The sequence below is a fragment of the Palaemon carinicauda genome, chromosome 1 (genome assembly GCF_036898095.1).
Source record: "Palaemon carinicauda isolate YSFRI2023 chromosome 1, ASM3689809v2, whole genome shotgun sequence".
NCBI classification, from domain to species: domain Eukaryota; kingdom Metazoa; phylum Arthropoda; class Malacostraca; order Decapoda; family Palaemonidae; genus Palaemon; species Palaemon carinicauda.
Window position 1 is genome coordinate 240372522 of NC_090725.1, and position 25625 is coordinate 240398146.

A 25625-nucleotide genomic window follows, 5' to 3' on the forward strand; every position below is an offset into this window, starting at 1 on the left:
GGAGCTTGGAGGACGAGTTGGAGCGGAGAGAAGAGGTGGACCCAGTTGCCTGGGACACTGCCTTCTGTTGGGCACTCTTCAATCCCTTTGACCAGGGCAAAGCTGCATTGGTCCTAAGAGGTTTCTGAGTGCCATAGAACTGGTCAAGGACTGTTTCTTTTCCATACAGAGGGGCTGTCGATGGAGCTGGAAGTCCATTGATGGAACGGATGCAGGCTAAGACCTGCCAGAAGGGGTGTTCCGACTCCTTCCTCTCATCCTCTGGAAGATTAGGGCTAGCGGCTGCTGGCAGAGCGTCGTCCTCAAGATCGCTCTACCCTTCCAAGTCCGAGCTCTCATCCATAGGAGCCTGGCGTGGGTCGAAGTCGTCAACTGTATAGACTGGGGATAGGGAGACTACCGGGAAGGTGCTCGCTTCCGGCTGCCTGGGAGGCAGTGAGGAAGGAAGCCTGGCCGAGGATTTGGGGTTGGTGAACAAATCCTTCGGTTCCCTCCCACGAGGCCGGAGGTCCTCTGTCCCCAAGGGCCTAGTGGACTCCGTCGGCTAAGGTGGAATGTAAGACCATTGCCGTACGGGTCCAGTTACAGGTCATGCCTCCTTAGACACCATCTCGACCGGTAAAGGACGGAAGGAGTCTCCATAGGAAGTAACCCTATCCTCCTTAGGGGGCCAAGGACAAATCCTTTTCCTTTTCCCCTTTGGCCTAGCCTGTGGTGCCTTGAACTGCAAGGGGCTACCCTGAGGTTCATGCCTAATCTCCTCCAGAGGTTTTTTGCAAGGGGATAACCGTCTCGCCTTGCCTGAAGGACCCGCCTGTGCGGGAATAACCGTCTCACCTTGCCTGAAGGACCCGCCTGTGCGGGGATAACCGTCTCGCCTTGCCTGAAGGACCCGCCTGTGCGGGAACTTCCGAACTCCTCCTAGGACCGGAGGGAGGAGAGGACCCTGGGAAGAGAGGAGGTGACAAGGGAATCCTAGGTGTCACCTAAGGACTGGGAGTGGGGAATGACTCCCTTCAGGGCTTGGCGCATTACATTGAAAAAGGTGCTAAGCCTCGGGGGGGTCACGGGCTCCTTAGGAACTAAGGGGAAGGTCCTTAGGAAAGAACTGCTTCCTGGGTTTAGGAACCTTGGCAGGTTTCCTAACCCTCTTGTCTGATGGAGGCTTCCCTACAGGCAAGATCGGCACAGGCCTACCCTTCGGGATAGGGTCTGGGCTCGGTCGCGCAGGCGACTGTTGTCTCTGTTGAGGCCTAAGGGGCTCGAGAGACTGATTGTGAGCACCAAGATGGTCGTGCGCCCTTGCGCCGAACTGTTGGTAGGCGGAAGGAAGCTCGTGCGCGCGCCCTCCCCGATTGCGTGCACCTTTTTCGCGCTCGTGGAGCGCATGAGGTTGTTCGCGCTCGGGGAGCGCATGAGGTTGTTCGCGCACCTGCCGCGCATAAGGTTGCTCGCACGCATGGCGTGCAGTGTGTTTTTCGCGCACATGGCGCGCAGTGTGTTGTTCGCGCGCATGGCGCGCAACAGGATGTTCGCGTATAGAGCGTGCCATGATCGCCATTTTGTTTGCGTGCGCCAAGACGGTCGTGCGCGCCAAGTCGATCGTGCACGCCGATTCGGTCATGCGCGCCAAGTCGTCGTGCACGCCGATTCGGTCATGCGCGCCAAGTCGGTCGTGCGCGCCAATTTGGCCGTGCGCGCCAACTTTGTCGTGAGCATGAGAGCTCTCAGGTTGGTGAGAGAACTCACTGCTACGCTCATCCAAGGGTTCACGATAGCTTGTGTTGTGTGAGCGCGAACGATCAACACGAGAGTTTGAAAACTCTCTGTCATAAAAAGAATGACTCTGGTCACGAGAACCGAAAAGTTCATCGTGAACTGTGTTGCGCGAACCTGAAGGATCAACGCAACGAGAAACCGGAGTTTCTCCGTTACGATACACCAAAGTGTTACTGCAACTAGAGTTACGAGAGCCCAAGGGTTCAGCGTAACTCAGGTTACGAGAGCCCGAAAGGTCAACATAACGAGGAATCGGGGTTCCTCTGTCACGAGATCTCGAAGGATCAACGTGACATGACAGTACGAGAACCCGGAGGTTCAACGTTACCGTCGTTACGAAAACCCGAGGGTTCAGCGTAACAGAAACCCAAAGGTTTCAAGTCGTGAGAGCCCGAAGGTTCAGCGCGACAGAGACCCGAAGGACTCCTACTGTCATGAGAACCCGCAGGATCAACATGATTAGAACCCGAAGACTCACGATCACGCCAGCCCAAAGGGTGATCGTCACGAGACCCCGAAGCGTCAATGTGAGGAGAACCAGCAGGTTCAAAAAGACATCTCCTCACAGCCCGAGGAGGAGAACGTCCGGGATGGAGAGGGGTTACCCACCCCTCCACTCTACGAACCTCCAGAGAGGAGCGTTCAACAAACTCCACCCGAGGGGGAGACTGATTAAGGTCAACAGATAATTCCTCCGCAGGGGAGGAGAGCTCGCCCGAAGGAGAACTGCGCTTATAACTAGTTTCTCTTTCCGCCCCTGGCGGAGAACCTAAAGCGTAAGGTGATTGCCGACGCACAGGCAATCTTCTCTCGCGATCAAGAGATATGTTCCCCGGAATGGGAAGCTTGCCTTGGAGAGAGCCCTGCCACCACCCCTGGTGGGTTAGCTAACTCCTCGGCGTCGGAACCAGACTCTCGGCCTGACCGACAGGCAACAACGCCTGCGCCCAGAAGAGGAGGATCGACCTCCGCAGAGGAAGGAGATGACCGCCTTCTCTCTGCTCCCCTTTGGAGGAGTTCGAGGAGAACTTCCTTCGTAGGGGGACCATCGACGCCCAGCGATGGCCATAAAGACACAAGGTCTGGAAAAGAACAGGCGCTCCCTGGGGGAAGAGAAGGAGCAGACTCACTAGGGGCACCGCCGCCCTCGTCTATCCCACAGGGTTGACCTGGAGTCACAAGCCCTGCGCTACTGCTCGACCGTGCCCCAGAAGGGCCTGGTTGAGGATTAGCATCGGGCAGAGATTTGGGTGTAGAGGAAGCAGAAGCCCGCGATTTCTTCAATTTCGAGGAAGACCCCGAAAGCGAAGATTTGCATTTAGAAATCATCATCATCTTACGCGCAAACCTCTCCCACTGGGAGGCAGGCCACTCCCTACACTCTGAACAGGTGTTGTCCCGCGAACACCGAGTTCCCCGGCAAGCCGGGCATAAAGGGTGTGGGTCCGTCTCCACGGATGACATGAAAGTGCCGCAGCGGCGGCCTTCAATCCCTGGACATGTCCACATAGCGGGACAATAACCATACACACACCGATACACACAAAAGAAAAAGGAAAAGTAAAAAAGTCAAGGCAGTTTGTTTAACGGGAGAGAGAGTCTGCACTCTACCGAGCCCAAAGCAAAAAGTGGTTACTCAACCGACAGGTGTGAGTGAGCGGGGTAGCTAGTCTACCCCAACCCCCTTTCCGCTAACTAGCGGATGGGGTAATTATCCCTCACTAAAATTGTCTTGGCTGGTTTTCAGCGTTACCTAAAGTAATACCCCATAAATAGCGAAGGTTTGTATATGTGTCGGAACAAATGGTGATTGAGGATTTGTAGTGGCATAGGGATACTGGCAGTCAACAGAGAGGATGGTTCCATTCTAGGACACCGTGCATGACTATACTATTTCTAACTAGTGTGGTGCTGTGAAAGCCTGAACTTATGGGTCTCCTACATACCAAGTAGATATATTTCTTTGGTATTTATGTCTTATTGATTCCATGCTCTAGCATATTATCATTATCATCATTAATAGCTAGCTAAACTATAATTCTACTTGGAAAAGCAGGATTCTATAAGCCCAAGGGCTCCTTTGAAGACCACATCACTTTAACCAAAAAAATTATTAAAAAGACATACCATGGATTTCTGTATCTACTGTACTTTGTAGTTTATTCCTATGCGGATACAAACTTCTTAAGTCCTTTAATATGGTCACTTCTGGTTTTATTTCTTATGGCCAGAAAAAAAAAGAAAAAAAAAATAATGGTAGATTGCACTATGCTATGCTATGACGGGTTACGCTTGTCCCAAGTGTTTAGTCACACCACTTCTGGCAGTGGAGGTAGTAGGACGTCCCTGCCTTCACTCCTACGATCAGACAATCGCATCACCCACTCATCACCCTTATTTTTGTTTATGCTTGTGTCAGGACATTGTCACTTAAATGGTAAATATTTCCCATATAGAATGGGTACCTTTCGACTATGTCAACCTCAATGCGTTCCTGTCCGGGCCGTAATGGTCACCCTTGAGGAACCTTTATGAGTAGGATAGATGCAGATCCTCACCCCGGTATGCCCGGGTGTAGAGGTAAGAGATGTTCAGTAGAATCTCCATGCGAGTATTGTATGGTCATCCTCCCAATGGGATAGATATTCTTGTAGGAAGAAGCAAGCCAAGAGCGATCATTCACCTTCATTTCTCTCGCAAAGTGGCGAGAAGAAACACAAGGTGTGTGTGGCATTAAACGTTCTCCCCCATCCAAATTCTGTGTCAGAATCCCTCTGAGGTTTCTGTCACAGAGGACTATGGCCCTAATTTCATGAACATATTTTCTCCCAGTGTCAGTAATGAGCATTACGAAATTGAACCTGTTCTTATTGCTGATCCCCTGACTAAGGCAGTTGCGCTCCCTGAGCCAGATACACAAGATGCTTCTACTGTATTTCAAACTATGCTGCCTAGTCTAGATCCCCCTCAGCCCCACAATTGCACAGAGTGAGGAGTTATACCTTTCTGATTATGCAGACAAGATGTTACCATTAAAAGTGTTTCCAATAAAAACAGTAGAAGCATCTCTGATAGGAACAGTAGAAGCATCTTAGAGTTGAGCCTGTCATTTCTCCCTGTATTGAGGTGGCCTTATTGGCAGATCCTGATTACCAATCGCCAACTCATTCTACCGATAAAGGTTTGCCTTGTATGCTTACAGGTCTTCGCCATAGAGATCTCCCGGGATGAATCAAGAGATTCGTCATCTATGTACTATGACGGTGGTAGGACTGCTTCAGCAGTGTCCCCTCTCACCAGATTTGACAGTACCTTCATGGTCCAAGAGGCCTCTCCTCCCAAGCTTCCTAATGCTGGAGAGTGGAGTGTAACTATTTCTGCCAACCCTAGAATTTCGTCCAAGAATGCCGTCCAACCAAACGTTCAGATTCTTAAATCTGAATGTGCAGACAAATCAAAACATGATGACATCACTGAATGTGCCACCTTCGCTGTGCAGGAGGTTCTAGAATAGGCAGGCCGACAGGTCCAAGCAAGTTGTCACTCCCGAGTGTCATGACGTCACTGAACACGTCATCTTGATGCGAGTGTGTATTCCTCCATGTCATAATGATGCTAAGAAAATGGCTATCGGATAGTAAAAAACAAACCATAGAGAGTCCCACAAGAGTTTTATAAACTCTCAGCCATGGACCGAAGAGATAGAACCTCTCCCTACGCAGATAAGAAACCCTGTCTTAAGCTAGAGACAAAACCTTAATTGTCCGGATAGACTCCGTTCTTTCAATCTGTCTGATGATTAAAACTACTAGGACAGGCGTTCTTCAGAACGCTATTCTTTAATGGGAAATTCTTTTAGGCACAGAAAGCAGATTCAGGGTGCAGAAAATTCCTTTCCAAGAATTACCCCTACATCAGATGTAGATGAATGATCTGGCAGATGACAGACGTGGTCCTCGCCGCAGACGTTCAGAAGAACAGGGTACCAAGTACTCTCTCGCGCCTCATAGAACGAGTTCTGAGAGAGATTTCACCTCCTCTGTCTCTCGATCTAGGCATAGAAAAGACCGGAAAAGACCGCTTTTACGATAGGAGTAATCTAGACTCCTACTATTCCCATTATCACTCAAGGGAAAGGAAGGATAAATAAGAAAATCACCTACAGGACATTATCATGATTGATGATTCTCCTCAGGATAATGTGGTGCGTGCAAGTACAAGCTCTGCTAATGTAACCCCACATAAGGCCCTAGTACAGTGATACCTCTAGATAGTCTGTACTAAATACAAAAATTCATGGTTCAAAAAGAGATAAGATTTTTTCCCTTAATACAGTACTACTTAAAAACCCTCATGATACGAAGCGACACTCGCCTGGCCACCAAGAAACTAATTCTAAAATTCCCGTGACGTAAAACTGTATCCTATAGGTCAGTATTTTTTATATCATGCATCTAGTATCGGTGTTCGTCAAACATTTTGTTTCAGCAGCACTTTTGTTCACATTGAATTCATGTTGACGATTTCCCTTTTGTGCTTATAATTATCCAGTTGCATTATTCAACTCAGGCAGCATTAGTCATGGGTCCCAAGAATGTTATTGATGTTGAAGAAAAGAGGAGGTGACTTTCAATAGAGACGAAGCTTGAAAAAAACCGAGACATATGAGGCTGGCATGCGGTTAATGATTGCTAAGAAATAGCAATACCTCTTGATACGGATGTATCTGCATACAAAATTTTCATGATGCGAAACGAGATTATTTTTTTTGCCTCGTATTACGAAAACATTTTCCCAATACAAAGAGATTTGCCAGCTAGCCTGAAAACAAAAGAGATTTTGACAAAGGAAAAATCTATTTCTGGGGAGAGACCTGTGACGCCCGGTGAAAAGTCCTTCTTTCTACCTTTTCTGATATAAAACTTCCAAATATACCAGAGAAAAATAAAAGCATGGAATGCTGAGGTTACTACCCTCGCACGAGCACCTCGTGAGTGTCGTGTATACATCAGGGGCGTGTGAAACCCACTATTCACAGGCTGTCTTCCAATTAGATAACTCCTTCATCAAAGGGAAGGGCCGTAACAAAGAGCCCAGAAACCACACTTGTACCACGCCCCCATCACCCACACGAACGCCTTCTAGGTCATCCTTCTGCAAGAACATATGGCTTGGCAAGGAAAGGGTGGGTCCGTACAAAAATAATCGGGAAGGGTTTCACCGGGCGTCACAAGTCTCTTCCCAGAAATAGATTTTTCCTTCGTCAAAATCCCTTTTCTGGGTCGACCTGTGACGGCCGGTGAAAATGTACCAGAGAATGCCTTCCAAGCCCAATAAAGTAATAACATAATGAGGAGAATACAATCACCATGTACGACAATAATATAATACCTGTATAATAATGTAAGTAAACGTCCAATTACCAACTAGCCAAATGACATAGGGAACGTAAGGCTAAATAACTATGACGACAAGGAATCAATTGAGTGTCGAATCGCAAAAGACATCAAACCTTACATGTCTAAGCATATCTAAACATTAAAGGAACGGTAACTACAATAACAGTTAAACCATAGGAATTAAACCTGGCAAATATCATAGGGCTAACAAACTACCCAGGAGAGTGGCGACGTGGTGTAAGTGGCGGGTAGTAGGGAGAAGAGAAGAGAAGAGATGGAAGAAAGGAAGAAGGGCCTGTAAGATCTTTAGATAGTGGCGTTTGACAACCATAGGGGATTGCCAACCCGTATATTTTTTTTTTTTTTTTTTTTTTTAAATCATCAAAGTCCCTGTTTTGGAAGTAATTGATGGAGGTATCTACTGTCCGTATATCATGAGCCTGGGGAAATGATTCCGGATTAGTATGTTTAAAGAAGTAGAGGATTTGTTGCCCGATACCGTGAATGGAAATACAGTAGTACCTCCTTGTTCCCTGATAACCAAGGGGCCAGGCGAGCGGGTGGCAGTTCTAGTTAAAAAGGCCTTGAGAGTAGTGACTGGACACGGAGAAAAGATCCTGGTTAAGAAGAATAATCTTCCGAGGGGAGCACCTACTTTGCGGATCCTCATTTTTTAGCTAGGAAAGCTTTGTCTGGAGAAAGGAGTACTGCGGCTGAAGGGAGGAAATCTATGTTTTCCGGGTTTCGTGAGAGAGCTGCTAGTTCTGATATTCCATCACCTGAGGCCAAAGCCGTTAGAAATAAAGTCTTCCTAAGAAGAGTGATATAAGAGCAGGATTCATTGTCCGTGTTCGTCGCAAGTTTGAGGACACCGTTCAGAGACCAAGAGTCCTTTTGTGGCCGAACCGAAGGTTGAAGCAAGCACATGTTTTTGGAACAGATGAGAAATAGGAATCAGCTAGGTTAATGTTAAACCCAACAAGGAAGATCTTCTTCAAAGCTGACTTGATGGTGGTTAAAGTGCTAACTGTTAGGCCTTTGCCAAATAGGAACCTCAAGAAAGAGATGGCTATATTTGGAGACATACGAGTATGGTCTGAACTCTTAGGGAATCTGCTAGTTGTTAACGGCCGAATCATATTGGCGACTTGTCGAGTCCCTTTTGTCTGATTCGATAAAGAGATCGTTTTCCGGTTCAATGTTCGCGTCTCTACGAGCTGCAAACTTCCTGTAGTCCACAAAGTTAGAGTTTTGGCTATCCTTGAGTAATCTGACACAGTGAGTTTGGATTACTTGGGTCAGTTTGGGGAACGGGATCCGGAAGGGACGGAGTTTCAACTCGAGGAGGAGAGGAAACCAACTGTTCTTTGGCCAGTGAGGTGGTACTAAAGCCACTGCCCCTCAGAAGGAGCGTAGTTAGTGTAAAAGTTTCATTAGAAGATTCACTGGGGGAAATAGGTAAATCTTCTAATGGTTCCAATCCCGGGATAATGTGTCCATGGCATAAGTCTGAGGGTCCAGGGTTGGGGTCACATAACAAGGAAGTTTGTGATTCATCTGAGTTGCGAATAGATCTACCTGGAGGCCCGGAACCAGCCTGAGTATCCACCGGAATGAGATTATGTCTAGAGACCATTCTGACTCCAGTGGTTTCGTCCTGGCTAGTGAGTCCGCTCTCACATTCTGGACTCCCGCTGGGTGAGGTGCTGACAGGAACCATTTCTTTTCTGTTGCCCAGGAGAAGATAGTGCCCAGGATCCGATTCAGGTTGGGTGACTTGGATCCTCCCCTGTTGACGCAGTGTACTACGTCTGTGCTGTCTGACACTACTCTGATGTGGGTCGACCTCGGAGGAGAAAGTCTCTTCAGGGTCAAGAACACTGCCATGGCTTCGGGAACATTGATATGGGACTGTTTCATGGCGGGTAACCAAGAGCCCTGAAACATCTGATGTTCGGAGTAATCCCCCCATCCACTTAGAGACGCGGCTGTATGGAATGTCACTTGTGGAGGTGGGAATTGTAGAAGAACCGATTTGGAGAGGTTCTTCGGTTCAGACCATGGGCGTAGTCTCATTTTCAAGACAAGAGGGGATCTTCGAGACCTTGTCTCTTAAAGGTACTGTAGCTCTCTTTCTCCAAACTCGATTGATGTCTTTGTGTTTGGCTTTTAATAGGAGATCTGTTACTGAAGTGAATTGGAGAAGGCCGATGATACTTTCTAAGGCTCTTCTGGACACCTATTTGTGTTTGAGAAAATTCTTGATCTTGGAAGCTATTCCTCTTACCTTTTTGGAAGGGAGAGACAACGTGTGCTTCGAAAGGTCCCACTGAATGGCTAACCATTCTAAGTGGCCTGATGGTTGCAGGCGAGACTTTTGGAGATTGACCCGAAATCACAGGTTGTCGAGAAATCGAAGTACTTCCTTCGTAGCTCTGTTGCCTTCTATGGCCGACCGGGCCCAAATGAGCCAACTGTCCAGATAAGCAATGATCTGTAACTCTTGGTTCCCGAGTTGTTCTAACACTGTCTCTCCCAGTTTCGTGAATATCCTGGGATCAATGTTAAGGCCGAAGGGCATGTCTTGAACGCAAAGGCTTTCCTGCCTAGGCAGAAACCCAGATAAGAAGAGAAGTTTCGAGCTATAGGCACATGATAATAGTCGTCGGTAAGATCGACAGAGGTGGTGACGGCCCCACGGGGAAGTAAGGTCCGTACCTGAGAGATAGTCAACATCCGGAACTTGTCGCAGAGAATGTAAGAGTTTGTTCCAGAGAATGTAAGAGTTTAGCTTTGACAAGTCCAGGTCCACTCTTAATGCCGACGAGCCTTTCTTCGGAATTGTGAACAGGCGGCCTTGGAACTTCAGTGATCGGTCCCGTTTGATTGCTTTCTTCTTGAGTAACCCTGTGGTGTACTCTTTCAGGATGGGAGTGGATTTCTGGGAGAAGGTCACTGGTGGAGGAGGAGGACCTTGTGGCCATTTCCACCCCAAACCTTTAGAGATTATGCTATGAGCCTACGGACCGAAGGTCCAATGGTCTCGAAAGTTGTAAAGTCTCTCTCCTACCGGGACCACCCCGTTGTGAGGGAGTGAATCTAGGTTCTTTCCTTTCCCGAGCCCCCTTTTTTCTAGGTCCGCCTCGATGGCAGAACTGTCTTCTACTCCTGTAGCTTCCTCTCTGGTGTCCACGAGAGGAACCTGAGGGTTCGGAGCTAGGGCTGTATGCAGGCGAGGACATCCAAACGGGGTTGGGCTGTGTACCTGGGGAATCAGTGAGGTAGACCACCTGATGAGGGGGATTCGGATGCATAGACGTCGAATCAGAGGAAGACTGTGATGACGAGTGGGTAACTGACTATTAATGGCAGTGACCCTGGTTCGTTTTGTAGAGGGTAACTCTCTGCTTCTTCTTGAAGAAAGCTTGCTTTTGGTCTTCGACCTTCTTTTTAGCAGTGAGGCCCCGCCTCACCTGCAATTTTGGTTTGCTCTCGTATCATCTTGTAGAACCTTGTTCACCTCCTGAGGGAAGAGGGTTTTACCCCAGCAGGAGGAAGCTATCAGCCTGTTCGGTTCATGTCTTATAGAGGCCTTAGACAGAACTTATTTCCTACAACTAACCCGAGCAGACCACAAAGCGTGTAGGTCGAATTGGTAGGACAGAGATTGGTTCTTCGTGAATATCCGAAACAAAGTCTCAGTGGGATAAATCGAGGCTAGGGACTCCCCGAGGTGGGGTCCGTCTCTTTAAGAGCCAGCATGGCCGAACCTTCTTTGTCAGCTTGAATAGTAAGACCTGTCAATTTATCTGTAATAGTCAAGGTGAGAGCAGTTGTAGATATGGCGTAGGCCCCATTGTGTGGGGTGAGCTTGGAATTAGCGTACCCCCAGACCGACAACATCCTGGTCCAGACAGATTGGGACTGCTCTTTAGGAAATATTACCGTTACCTTCGGTACTTTGTCTAACCTAACCAAGGCATGCTCTTTCAATCGAACGAATCCGTTGAATGGGAATTCTAGTCCCCGGGAGTAAATTCTAGGACCTCCAGAGTTATGGTACCATCTATATATGGGACATGTATGGCAAATTTCTGTGTTGTTTTTATCGAAGGAGGTTACTTCGATGCGTCTGGGGCTGTAGGGGGAGACATCCGAGTTCCTGAACGGATCAGATTCGCCACCATATCTTTGAGCTCCGTCATAGCTCCTTGGCTTGCCCTAGAATGTGTTGTATCTGCTCTTTAACCCTATCCCTGACTTTTAGCAGTCACGGTTTTATGCAAGGTAATATGAACATCAGGATCCTTTGAGGGTCCTAGGCCGGTGACGCAGATAATGGCAAAGCTGAAGGCTCAAAATTCATCACCACCTACCTGCCCGTCCATGGGGTCGACGTCCAACCCTAGAGAGGACACGCCGAGGAGATAGGGTCCGCCAGATAGAGCATTCCTTCCAAAACTTGATACCCAAGGGCGGAGAGCCGCTCTTGCAGGCCGGAGAGATTCATCATCATCCTGAAAGAAGTGAGGGGATTAGTGATGAAGGAGAAGACCGTTCTCCTCAATAAGCAATGTATACATAAATCCAGAACAAATTAAATCATCGCCAAAGGATCCCAAAAAGAAACAAATTAGAACCAAATTACATCATTGGTCAGGAGTAGGGAGGATAGCTCGTAGCAGAGCGTGCATGACTCCGGGAACCATACCATGTAGACGGACCTTCTGTAAAAGAAAAGAGACATAAGTCTGGATGTTCCTTGAAACACTGGTTAGTGATCCTATTCACAGGCTGGGATCAACCAACTTATCTATAAATAATAATATATATGTTCATGTATATATTTGTACATGTATATAATACATATGTCTATATTTATGCATATATTTAATTATAAATATGTAAATATATGGATAAATATCCATACAACATCGTGTTCAAATAGAAATAAATTTCTACTCAGTACTTGGGATCGAACGCTAGCCCCTTCTAATGAAAAGCCAGGTTGAAACCAACCATGCCATGAGAGGCCATTTACTGTTCCTTGAGACTGGTCAGTGAACAGATGAATCAATAGAAATAAATAACATTAATTATGTGTGACTAATATGATTTTCAAAATTGTTAGCTAGAGCTACAAACTAATATACTAATATCCAGTAACCACGTAACATGTAACTATAAACCTCATCGGTAAAATAATGTTAACCCCGGTTCTGAACGTCTGAGTGATCTCTGTTGCCACCGGAGATCCGGTGACAAAGGTCCGTCATAGTGAAAACGTGAACAACAGCGGTAAGCTAATATTAACCTCAATGCTGAACGTCTGTGTGATATCCGGTGAAGCCGGAGATTCGGTGAAAAAGGACCATAATAATGAAATTGTGATTATTCATGAAAAAAGGTTCGTGTGCATAAGGCCGCAGCTGGAGTCTGAGTGCCGGATTTCTCCATTGCACTCCAAATATCTGACTAGTTTCCAACCCAATGAGTATCCATTATAGCGGAGTATAACTCAAGGCGGTGATTAATCATGAAAAAAGGTTCGCGTGTATAAGGCCGAAGCCGGAGTCTGAGCGCCGGGTTTCACCGTTGCACTCCATATAATTGACTAGTTCCCAACCCAATGAGTATCCATTATAGCGGAGTATAACTCAAGGCGGTGAACGTTCCGAAGAGAACGGAGCTACGGGTGTCGGCATAAAGCGATCCCAAAATAATGACTTGTACACTAACGGAACCTATTAATAATGCTAGCTATATTAACAGTAACCACATCGTTGTTGACGTGATAAAAATTTTGAGTATTTAGAGCTGTTGAGAATATTCAAGTTTCCAAGTGTACCTGAAACAAGTTTGCAGCTGTTAACTACCAACAAACATCGAATATACGGCTTAATAAAGCACCTTAGGCTTTGCAAATCAATACTCTAAACACACAAGAGTAAACAGCTATGTTCATGGTATCTTTCAAAGGAATTAAACACTTTATCAACATATCTGAAGGAGTGGTGATATGAAGAAAATAATTATATTTACCTTTTGTTGCAGTTTCATTCTTTTGAAATAAACTACTCTATCTTCAAATTATTACATCAGCTTATGATTTTGACAAAAATTAACTGTACATTAAAGCACTGTACCTGTATCCCTCTTGGAACTGGCTCCTTGACAAGTACTAACACATCGTGGCTCAGCACAAGATACATGCAAGCCTAGCTCTTGAAAGCAAGTCTTTCAAATGGACATAACCGTTTGTGGCAGAGATATCTGCATATAGCTTGGAAGAGCCTTCGAGAATGCCCAAACTGAGAAAGTCTTCATCCCTGGAATCAAAACAGTACTGAACATTTACTGTATATGAAAGCAAAGTTCTTTATCTCAAGAAAAACTAAATATGCTTTCATAATAATCATACATTTCATAATGAGCTACATATATTATGTATGTTTAATAGAGAAACTTAATGAGACTATACACCAAAATTTCTCACTGCTATGAATTTATTTGCATAAAAATCAATGGTTTTCAGACAAAAAAACTTATAAGGCAATCTAGGTACAATAGAATAGGACTAAAATGGAGAAGATTTGGGTATGCTCTTCGCTCTCCCTAAGAGATTAATTCACAAAACTTTTAACTGGGCTCCGCAAGGCACTAGAAGAGTTGGAAGACCCAGACATACATGGCTGAGAAGTATGAAGTGTGAAGTAGATGATGAATGGGGAAGTATTGATTTAAAAGCTCAAAATATGAGAACTGGCAAAATCTAACAGAGGTCCCTATCGTCAATAGGCGTAGGAGGAGATGATGATGAAAGATTTTAAATAACATTATCTCTATTCATAGAACAAAATGTGGAAAGAATTGACCAGACTATTCAGTGTATGTGTAGGCAAAGCAAAATTTAGTCGTAACCAGAGGGATCCAATGTAGTACAGTACTGTCTGGCCAATCAAAGGACCCAATAACACACTAGGGGAAAGGGATAACTCTATACCAGCTCAACTCGGTGCAGCATACCAAGTGCCAAGAAAACTAAGTGCCAGGCACTACATGTTGAGAACCATTTATTTTCACTTGACTATTACATTCCATATTTTCCTTTAAACTAATGACAAATGACCTAAGATGGAAAATCTTTAAAATGGTAACTTAAGAATACTTGATAACCAGATTTCTGGGTCGACCTGTGACGGCCGGTGAAAAGGTCCTTCTTTACACTTTTCTGATATGAATCTTCCAAAAATACCAGAGAAAGATAAAAGCACGGAATGCAGAGGTTACTACCCTCGCGCGAGCACCTTGTGGGTGTCGTGTATACATCAGGGGCATGTGAAAACCACTATTCACAGGCTGTCTTCCATTTAGATAATTCCTTCATCAAAGGGAAGGGCCGTAACAGAGGCCCTAGAAACCACACTTGGACCACGCCACCGACACCTAACACGAGCGCACCTCTAGGATATCCTTCTGTTTTGGACTTGCTCGCTAATTCGTTTTTGTTTGTGCTCTTGGTGTTTTTTCCCGTGTTTGGCATTAATTCATCATGACTGACGCTGCTACTTCACCTTTACCAATGTTAAGTACCATAGTTTGTTTTGACAGCTTTTTACAGTACCGGGCATTTGTTCTCTTTCCAGTAATGTGGATTTTAATTTTGGGAGCAGCTTGGCCTTCCTCGGTGTCGGCAGCCATTTTGGCGTTGTTCGCTTCGCTAGTATTTCAAGTTAATATTGCCCATCTGGTACGCTGTCATCTAGGTTATATCACTTACGATTTATGACCATTATTATTATCATTATTTTATTATTGTTTTTACACTATGGTATTTTTTTGCTAGCAAGTCCAATTTGGACGAACGAAGAATAAAGTTCTTGGCTTTGTTATAGTTTAAGTACCCGCCTCGGGAAGGTGGTCGTTTTTAGACTATATCTTTATATTTATTTGTTTTGCTGTCGTTATTCTTCGTTCTTGGTTTTTACAATTTTATTATTATTCTTATAACATATTATTGTGTGCTTTTGGTTCTTTATAATGTAACCATGAGAGCGTGAGCATGGAGTTCTCGTGTTCTGTTACTACAGTTACGAGTTACCCTTTCTCGTTTTCTTTCTTAATCTAGAGTAAGAAGAGGTGGATTTCGCGTTTTCCGTTTTATACGATCACGAGTTATCCCTTCCCCCTCTCCTTCTACGGGTTTATGATATTACGTTTGATGATATTTACATTTTATTGATGTGGTTACTGTTAATATAGCTAGCATTATTAATAGGTTCCGTTCGTGTATGAGTCATTACTTTGGGCTCGCTTTATGCCGCCACCCGTGTTCCGTTCTCTTCGGAACGTTCACCCTCTCCGCCTTGAGTTCTACTCCGCTATAATGGATACTCATTGGTTTGGAAACTAATCAGATATTTGGAGTGCAACGGTGAAACCCGGCACTCAGACTCCGGCTTCGGCCTTATGCACACGAACCTTTTTCATGATTAATCACAATTTCATTATTACGGTCCTTTTTCACCGGATCTCCGGCTTCACCGGAGATCACACAGACGTTCAGCATTGAGGTTAACATTATCTTACCGCTGATGTTCACAATTTCATTATTACGGACCTTTGTCACCGGAGATCACTCAGACGTTCAGAACCGAGGTTAACATTATTTTACCGATGAGGTTTACAGTTACATGTTACGTGGTTACTTGACTTTAATACAGTGGAACCTCTACACACGAACGTATCTACATCCGAATTTTCCAACATCAAAGGAAAATTCGAGCAAATTTTTGACTCTACACCAGAATTTTATTTCGACACACGAAGTAAACATTACGCCATTGAGCGTCGAGTGCTCAGTTCTCTATTCTTGTGTGTATCGTGTGGTTGTCCTCTGTTTGGTCTGTTATTAACAGCGCTTATTTTCTTCCTTTTCTCACAATTCCTTTTTGATTTTACCTATAATCATGGTGCCTAAGAAGCTAAGTTTCAGTACAGGAAGAAGGCAATTCTTTCATTAGAATTGAAGCAAGAAATTAAAGAAAAACATGAGAGCAGTGTGCATGTGAGTGATACTGTATGGCTAAACAATATGGCCGGAATAGGCCTATGATCTCGAGGATCATCAAGTTAAAGGCAGCCATTAAAGTAAATAACCATCGAAGGGGATCACCATTATTACAAGACATCTTAGCAATACCCTGGAAGAGATAGAACGCCTTTTGTTGATAGGGATAAAGGACAAAGAGATTGTTGGCAACGATCATTTGTGAGAAGGGCCAGCGTGATGAACAGAAAGGAAGAAAAAAGTGAAGCAAAGAAAACCATGATAGCATTAACAAGCTCTTTTAAATAAGACTTCTCTCTTTTTCTGTTTCTCTCTAAACATAGCATTAATATGTTCTTTAAATAAAATCTCTCTCTCTCTCTCTCTCTCTCTCTCTCTCTCTCTCTCTCTCTCTCTCTCTCTCTCTCGTTCTTCTTCGCTGTTATAGTGTTAGATACGTCTATTTTTTTTCCGAGAGAGAGAGAGAGAGAGAGAGAGAGATTAAACAAAAAATGTGTTTAGAGTACATATGATTTTTAACAGCGTCAACGAGTTGAAAAACAATTAAATGTAACTAAGAAAGTAATAACAGCTAATCTTAATTCCTTTATTAACTAAAACAAATATTGATACAAACACACTCGTGTGCGTATGCACAAACACACACAGGTGCAAAAATTGCTACGCAGTAAGAGACACGGTCGGAGAGGAGGTAGAGATGGTGACTGTGATAACATACCGTAACTCGTCACTGAAAGTGATGAAAATAAAAAATAAAAAGAAAAAAAAAGTAAAAAATATGAAATATGAAAAATAAAATAAATAAGCTAAGTTGGATTAAAATTTCCGTAGTGTAAGTTACGGTATGTTATCGCAGTCACCATCTCTACCTCCTCGCCGATCGTGTCTACTCGTGCGTGTGTGTGTGCGCGCATACCCACACTAGTGTGTTTGTATCAATATTTGTTTTAGTTAATAAACGGATTTTGAGCGAAGCGAAAAATCTATTTTTGGGTAAGGTGGCCATGTCGTCCTGATGGAAGTTCCTCTAAGGTAGCTTCCTAGGGTATATTACAACTACGGCGATATTCCCAGAGAATTTACCTTAAGGTACCCAGAATTCTAACTCCTGGAGCGAATATCCCTAAAAAAGACCCAGGGATATCGTAAATATCAGCGGACGTATTCTTGACACGCCACATGGCAATCTGTACCCCGAACAGAGTTAACACTTCGTAGGGGTCAAATGGCAAGAAAACGAAAACGATAAGAAAGGGGGAGCCGTTCGTAAGGCATCTCTCCTCCCCGTTTCGTAAGCGTGCCCTGCGCCGCTCGCGGCGCCATCTGTATTCCTTGTAGCGATACACAAGGTGCTACAGATACTGTATGTAGGGAGGGGTCCTACAGCCCTTTTCCTTTTTTTTTTTTTTTTTTTTTTAAAGGAAAGGGGCAGGGCAGGTCCATCAGGACGACATGGCCATCTTACCCAAAAATAGATTTTTCGCTTCGCTCAAAATCCGTTTTTTGGGCTCAAGCCATGTCGTCCTGATGGAAGTGTACCAGAGCATTACTGTATCTGTGGATTCTCAATACGTGCCGTACTCCTCAGAAATATTTCCCTAGTCAGCTCGACTGAAAGACCTAAGATGTTACCGTTATACATCCTTTCACTAACCATAAACCATGATAGCGCTTCCTGCCCCCTACAGGGAGGAGTCCTACTAGACTCTAGGAAGGAACGAAGAGTACATATACCTATGTATGAATCACTCGCAAGCCCATACAATATAGTGGTCTCACTCTATATGAAGTAAAGCATAGTCTGTAAGGAACTACAGCATCCAAAGGAAATATCGGCCAGCACCCTGGTCGAAATTGAATTGGACAAAAAGGTTTATATCTGTGTAAGAATAAACTTGCTGCCGCTACCGTCCTCTGAGAAGGATGGAGCCCTTTACACTAAGGAAAGTATAAACCAATGCAACAAGGCTTGCATCAAGGAACAGGCTATTATAGATATCCCCGATTAATATACATAGGCTGAATGCTCAATAACTGAAAAGAAATCAACATAGGTGAAGGAGACGCAAGGTTCCCGAGAACAAGTTTATTGACCAACAATAAATAGACATGGTTACCACAATTATATACATATGATAGGTGGATGACCAACAATTTGCACAAGTACTGTAGTAAACGGACATATGGTTATCTGAAAGAAAACAATAGAGTCACTTTTCACGTACCAAGGTATCAAAGTTAAAAGTTCATGTTACTAGCCACTGACATTAGCGTCAAAAACGCTCGGCACACATGTCTGTACTTATGCTAAAATCACCTTAACGCCGGAACAGTCACTGTGGGCTCCCGGAGCCCTCACTCCTAGTTATAGCACCGCATATAACTATACACTCACCCTGGAATTAAAAGTCCCGATTAAATCCACTGTTCCTCGCAGAGTTAAACAGCAGGGTTAACGACGCAACCAACTGCTACCACAGACCTCTAAGCTGCTCCACTTGCTTAGCATAGTGGCGAAAGAATACCCTGGAAGACTTCCAGCCAGTATATGAACGAAGGTGTTCAAAATCCATAAAGTTAAAGAAGTTTAAGGATGAAGCAACTTTCCTCGGATCATGACCTGCGGGTGAACTGTCAGGATCCGCTCTGCGAATAAAGTATGTAATTTTCGCCCTGAGTTGATTCAAAGATAAATTCGAGCCCGATGTTTCTCCTCTGAATAGTTGACCCCCATGGAAGTCTGAAGTTCTACGAAGATAGACCTTTAGGCATTCTACAGGACATAGAGATGCATCTTCTTTCAGAGGGCAGATTCTCCAGGGACCCCACCTGTTGGTGGGCAACTCGTTCTTAGCGAGAAACGTAGGGTCCGGAAACAGGTTCAGTTCTCCCCCATCCAGGAACTGAACGCGGCCCTCATTCCATGAATATCAAGTGAATTTCAATTCACATGTATATACAAGCATGTACAAAGTTTAAAGGAAAGACACATACTTGTGAATCCCACACAATCACCTGTGGAAGCCTTCCAGCAATTAAAATCAAATGGTTAGTCTCTGCTAGAATAATCAAAGAGAATATTTCCCAAGGGAAATAGGTGTAGCTCACACCTAAGGTAAGACTAACATTCTGGCTAAAGATGAAAAGAATTCTCTTTCCATCCCTGTAAGGCAACACCAAGTGACTGCACAAGGTAACACAAGCATGCTAGAAAATACAGTGTTGTAACCTACTATATCATGGTCCCTCCCGACAGAATACACTATACAGGGAAGTACTGATATAGTACATGGGGTGGCGTGCCGGCCGGCACTTGCCGGCCAGCACCCCCCCCCCCCACAGGTAGGTCTCAAGTATGCCACTTAAGAACACCAAGGCGGGGGGAACTCTAGTTCCTATGTCTGAGCCGGCCGGCAGTAGCTGCCGGTCTGTAGCTACCCAGGTGGCGCCTAGCTGCCGGCCACCACTCCTAGTGGCCAGCAGACAGGGCGAGGTAACAGGCCGGCCGGCAGAGGTAAACAAACCATGCCGGCCGGCAGCCACACTAGGTAGCGCTTGGCTGCCGGCCGCCACTCATAGCGGCCGGCAGGCGAGCGAGGAGACCGGCCGGCAAAGGCATATAGCCATCGCCGACCGACAGCAAGAGAACTAGAGAACACCCCCTACCCGACTGCCGGCGACTAGGCCGGCAGTCAGCAGAGGACAACACACAAGAAGACAACAGAATGGGTGCCGGGCTAAGAGGCTATATACCTCAACGCCCGACACCCGAAAGAGTGCTGAAAGGAAGGGGAGAAACTAATTCAGGCTTCCTAACCACTGCTCACTGTATCTACAGACAGCAGTGGGTGAGGGACCAAGGGAGGACCGGGCAGCACTCAAGGTAACAGGGCCTCTGCCGGCCGGCACACTCTGCCGGCCGACAGGGAACCAAGTCAGCTCCCCATCCTAACCTAAGCTAGGTACGGATGTGGGAAGGCTGACACTAATGGTATAACGGAAAGGACAGAAGGGAAGGACAAAAGGGTCCTGTCCAACCTTGCACTGGTTAAAGATCACCCCCAGCTAAGAAAGCCCATCTCAGCCAGGGGAAAATCCGGGGAGGGAGGCCGGCACTACTAGCTGCCTCCCTAAAACCAATGCAAGGAAGGAATTGCTATTCCCGGGAAAGGGACACATCCCGCACCCGGAACAGCAACAAGGACAAGTCTGAAGGGTCACCGAGCGAAGGGATCATAACTACAGAAACCTTCAAGGGAGATCCAAGGAGGATAAACCTCCTATGCCTGTGTCAGACAGCGAGGGAGACTACCCCACGCCAGACCAACACGGACTCAGACTTAAAACACTGCTGTACTGTCCCTCTCTGAGCCAGACAAGCTGGAACAGGAAGGTACAGTACCACTCCAATATAGTTATATTGAAAATTAATTCAAATAAACCACTAGAGTTAAGCCCAAGGCTTAAGCAGAGGGAAAGGGTTTGCGCACCTTCCCCGAAGAGAAGGGAGCAAACGGGGGGAACAATAAAACATATCAATAGCCTAAGACAACCTAGCCTAGGCACTAAGAGAATCGATTACCTAAATCACCGAAACTCACTCAAATACCATCTTGGAAAAACTCAGTATAAGCTTATATGTATAACGTTGCCTAACGCTTCAATAAAATTATAATTATCACACTTGGAAGACTAATTATCATGCAGGAAGTACAAGGGCCAAACGACTAGACTACAAGGACTAGCGTAGGCCAGCCTAGGCAAATCCTTCGCCAGGCGCTATACTACAGCATCATAAGAGTATTCCTAAATAAGCTAAGCAGCTAATTTTTTAAAGCGAGAGGGGGCTGGGAACGTCGCTCTGGCTAACCAAATAAATCCTATCTAGCGAGCGACAGCATCCAGGACGCCTCCAGCAGGCAACAGCTCTTGTATCAAAGATAACTCTTTTAATTACTTTAATTTTAACCAAGAACCTACATTTATACATAAAGGAAATGGTACTCAACTTATCCGAAGCAGAAGTAGTTGGAGAAAGCATAATCGAAAGAGTAAATCCAAGATATTTAGTAGAAAACACAGGGAAAACACCGAGTTGTATAGCTACGCAAAAAGGAATACAGATGGCGCCGCGAGCGGCGCAGGGCACGCTTACGAAACGGGGAGGAGAGATGCCTTACGAACGGCTCCCCCTTTCTTATCGTTTTCGTTTTCTTGCCATTTGACCCCTACGAAGTGTTAACTCTGTTCGGGGTACAGATTGCCATGTGGCGTGTCAAGAATACGTCCGCTGATATTTACGATATCCCTGGGTCTTTTTTAGGGATATTCGCTCCAGGAGTTAGAATTCTGGGTACCTTAAGGTAAATTCTCTGGGAATATCGCCGTAGTTGTAATATACCCTAGGAAGCTACCTTAGAGGAACTTCCATCAGGACGACATGGCTTGAGCCCAAAAAAGGAATTCAGATTCGCTTTTATTGGTTTTTTAGTTACATTTAACTGTCTTTCAACTCGTTAACGCTGTTAAAAATCATATGTACACAACACATTTTTGTTTAACTCTCTCTCTCTCTCTCTCTCTCTCTCTCAGAAAAAAATAGACGTCTCTAACACTAACAGTGAAGAAAAATGAGAGAGAGAGAGAGAGAGAGAGAGAGAGAGAGAGAGAGAGAGAATGTATTTATTTAAAGAACATGTTAACACCATGTCTACCTTCTCGCCGATCGTCCGTCTCCTCCTGGCGTAGCAAATCCTACACCTGCGTTGGCCAGTCTCTAAGGTAAAGTGGCAATAAAACACATTTTTTATTTATTATTTCTTTATAATTATCTTTTTTACATGCTTTCATATTATGCAGTTATGTTATTGTTATGTGTAATTATGTGTAGCCATTTATTAAGGATTTATTATGGGTTTTTAGGCTGAGGAACAAATTAAATGAATTACCATGTATTCTTATGGGAAAATTCGTTTCTACATTCGAACATTTTCTACATCCGAAGTTGGTTGTGGAACGAATCAAATACGTATGTAGAGGTACCACTGTATATTAATTTGTAGCTCTAGCTAGCAATTATAGAACCATGTTAGGCACACATAATTAATGTTATCCAGAATAATGGCCTCTCATGGCATGGTTGGTTTTGACCTGGCCTTTTCATTAGAAGGGGCTAGCGTTCGATCCCAAGTATGAAGTAGAAATTTATTTCTATTTGAACACTATGTTGTATGGATATTTATCCATATATATACATATATATAATTAAATATATGCATAAATATATACATATATATTATATACATGTACAAATATATACATATACATATATATTATTGTTTTCTAGATACTTTTGGTTGATCACAGCCTGTGAATAGGATCACTGACCAGAGTCTCAAGGAACATCCAGACTTATGTCTTCTTTCTTTTACAGAAGGTCTGCTGCGCTGCCAAGAGCTGCCCCGCTGCCTTTAATGATCCCCTGGACCAAGACCTATGCCGGTCTTATGCGCATTGTGCCATACCCTTCTCTCGGGAACCGGGACAAGCCCCCTACATGGTATGGTTCCCGGAGTCATGCACGCTCTGCTACAAGCTGTCCTCCCTACTCCTGAACGATGATGTAAGTTGGTTCTAATTTGTTCCTTTTGGTATCCTTTGGCGATGATTTAATTTTTTCTTTATATATGTATACATCGCTTATTGCGGAGAACGGTCTTCTCCTTCATCACTAATCCCCTCACCTCTTTCAGGCTGATGATGAATCTCTCCAGGCTGCAAGAGCTGCTCTCCGCCCTTGGGTGTCAAGCTTTGGAAGGAATGCTCCATCTGGCGCACCCTATCACCTCGACGGAGACAAGGCCTCTCGCTTGTTCCCGGGCTCTACTACTGCGGCAATTCCACCGGAGATAGCGGCCCCGTTAATTGAGGCGGTTAGAGCAACCATCCCAACGGAAGAGGAAGCTTTATTGGCGAGGGATGTCCCCTCTCTAGAGTTGGACGTCGAACCCATGGACGAGCAGGTAGGTGGTGATGAGTTTTAAGCCTTCGGCTTTGTCATTATCTGCGTCACCGGTCCCTGGACCCTCAAAGGATCCTGATGTTCATATTACTTTGCATAAAACCGTGACTGCTAAAAAGATGAAGTCCGCTAAGTCCAGGGCTTCGTCAGCGGGTCGTGCTCAGGATCCCTCCTTCCCCACCGACCTGATCAGGGATATGGTTAAAGAGCAGATACAACAGCAGATACAACACATTCTAGGGCAAGCCATGGAGCTATGACGGAGCTCAAAGATATGATGGCGAATCTGATCCGTTCAGGAACTCGGATACCTCCCCCTTCAGCCTCAGACGCATCGAAGTTAACCCATATATAGATGGTACCATAACTCTGGATGGCATAGGCACCCGCCCTCTAGAGGACCTAGAATTTACCCTCCGGGACTAGAATTCCCATTCAACGGATTCGTCAGTTTGAAAGAGCATGCCTTGGTTAGATTAGACAAGGTACCGAAGGTAACGGTAATATTTCCTAAAGAGCAGGCCCAAGCTGTCTGGGCCAGGACGTTGTCGGTCTGGGGGTACGCTAATTCAAAGCTCACCCCACACAAAGGGGCCTACGCCATATTTACAACTGCTCCCATTATTACCTTGCCTATTACGGATAAATTGACAGGTCTTACTATTCCAGCTGTCAAAGAAGGTTCTGCCATGCCGGCTCTTAAAGAGACGGACCCCACCTCGCGGAGTCCCTAGCCTCGCTTTATCCCACTGAGACCTTGTTTCGGATATTCACGAAGAACCTATCTCTGTCCTACCAAATCGACCTACACGATTTGTGGTCTGCTCGGGTTAGTTGTAGGAAATACGTTCTGTCTGAGGCCTCTATCAGACATGAACCGAACAGGCTGATAGCTTCCTCCTGCTGGGGTAAAACCCTCTTCCCTCAGGAGGAGGTGAACAAGGTTCTACAAGACGATGCGAGAGCAAACCAAAATTTGCAGGCGAGGTGGGGCCTCACTGCCAAAAAGAAGGTCGAAGCCCTAAAGCAAGCTTTCTTCAAGAAGAAGCAGAGATTTACCCCTTACAAGACGAACCGGGGTCAATACCATCAATCGTCAGTTACCCACTCGTCATCACAGTCTCCCTCTGCTTCGACGTCTCTGCATCCGAATCCCCCTCAACAGGTGGTCTACCTCACTGATCCCCCAGGTACACAACCCAACCACATTTGGATGCCCTCGCCTGCATAAAACCCTAGCTACGAACCCTCAGGTTCCTTTCGTGGACACCAGAGAGGAAGCTACAGGGGTAGAGGACAGTTCCGTCAACGAGGCGGACCTAGAAAAAAGGGGTGCTCGGGGAGGGAAAGGACCTAGATTCACCCCCTCACAATGAGGTGGTCCCGGCAGGGGGGAGACTTTGCCACTTTCGAGACCATTGGACCTTCAGTCCGTGGGCTCATAGCATAATCTCTAAAGGTTTGGGGTGGAAATGGCCACAAGGTCCTCCTCCTCCACCAGTGACCTTCTTCCAGAAACCCACTCCCATCCTGAAAGAGTACACCACAGAGTTACTCAAGAAGAAAGCAATCAAACGGGTTCGATCACTGAAGTTCCAAGGCCGCCTGTTCACTATTCCGAAGAAAGGCTCGTCGGCATTGAGAGTGGACCTGGACTTGTCAAAGCTAAACTCTTACATTCTCTGCGACAAGTTCCGGATGTTGACTCTCTCTCAGGTACGGACCTTACTTCCCCGTGGGGCCGTCACCACCTCTATCGACCTTACCGACACCTATTATCATGTGCCAATAGCTCGAAACTTCTCTCCTTATCTAGGTTTCCGCCTAGGCAGGAAAGCCTTTGCGTTCAAGACATGCCCTTCGGTCTCAACATTGCTCCCAGGATATTCACGAAACTGGGAGAGACAGTGTTAGAACAACTCAGGAACCAAGGGATACAGATCATTGCTTATCTGGACGATTGGCTCATTTGGGCCCGGTCGGCCATGGAAGGCAACAGAGCTACGAAGGAAGTACTTCGATTTCTCGACAACCTGGGATTTCGGGTCAATCTCCAAAAGTCCCGCCTGCAACCATCAGGCCACTTCGAATGGTTAGGCATCCAGTGGGACCTTTCGAAGCACACGCTGTCTCTTCCTTCCAAAAAGGTAAGAGAAATAGCTTCCAAGATCAAGAATTTTCTCAATCACAAGCAGGTGTCCAGAAGAGCCTTAGAAAGAATCCTCGGCCTTCTCCAATTCGCTTCAGTAACAGATCTCCTATTAAAAGCCAAACTCAAAGACATCAATCGAGTTTGGAGAAAGAGAGCTACAGTACCTTTAAGAGACAAGGTCTCGAAGATCCCCTCTTGTCTTGA

General features: G+C 45.5%; 1 long non-coding RNA gene across 2 annotated transcripts in view; it reads right to left on the reverse strand.

Moving 5' to 3' along the window:
* Positions 1-12958: 12958 nt before the first annotated feature.
* Positions 12959-25625, reverse strand: part of LOC137644394 (uncharacterized) — a 53589-nt gene continuing 40922 nt past the window's right edge. The window contains exons 2-3 of one of the 2 annotated variants that reach the window (XR_011045151.1): positions 13325-13507; positions 12959-13026 (exon numbers count right to left, since the gene is read on the reverse strand). This is a non-coding gene — a long non-coding RNA (uncharacterized lncRNA). Of the gene's footprint in view, positions 13027-13220; positions 13508-25625 lie in introns of both variants that reach the window. The other variant, XR_011045152.1, reaches the window with a different exon arrangement.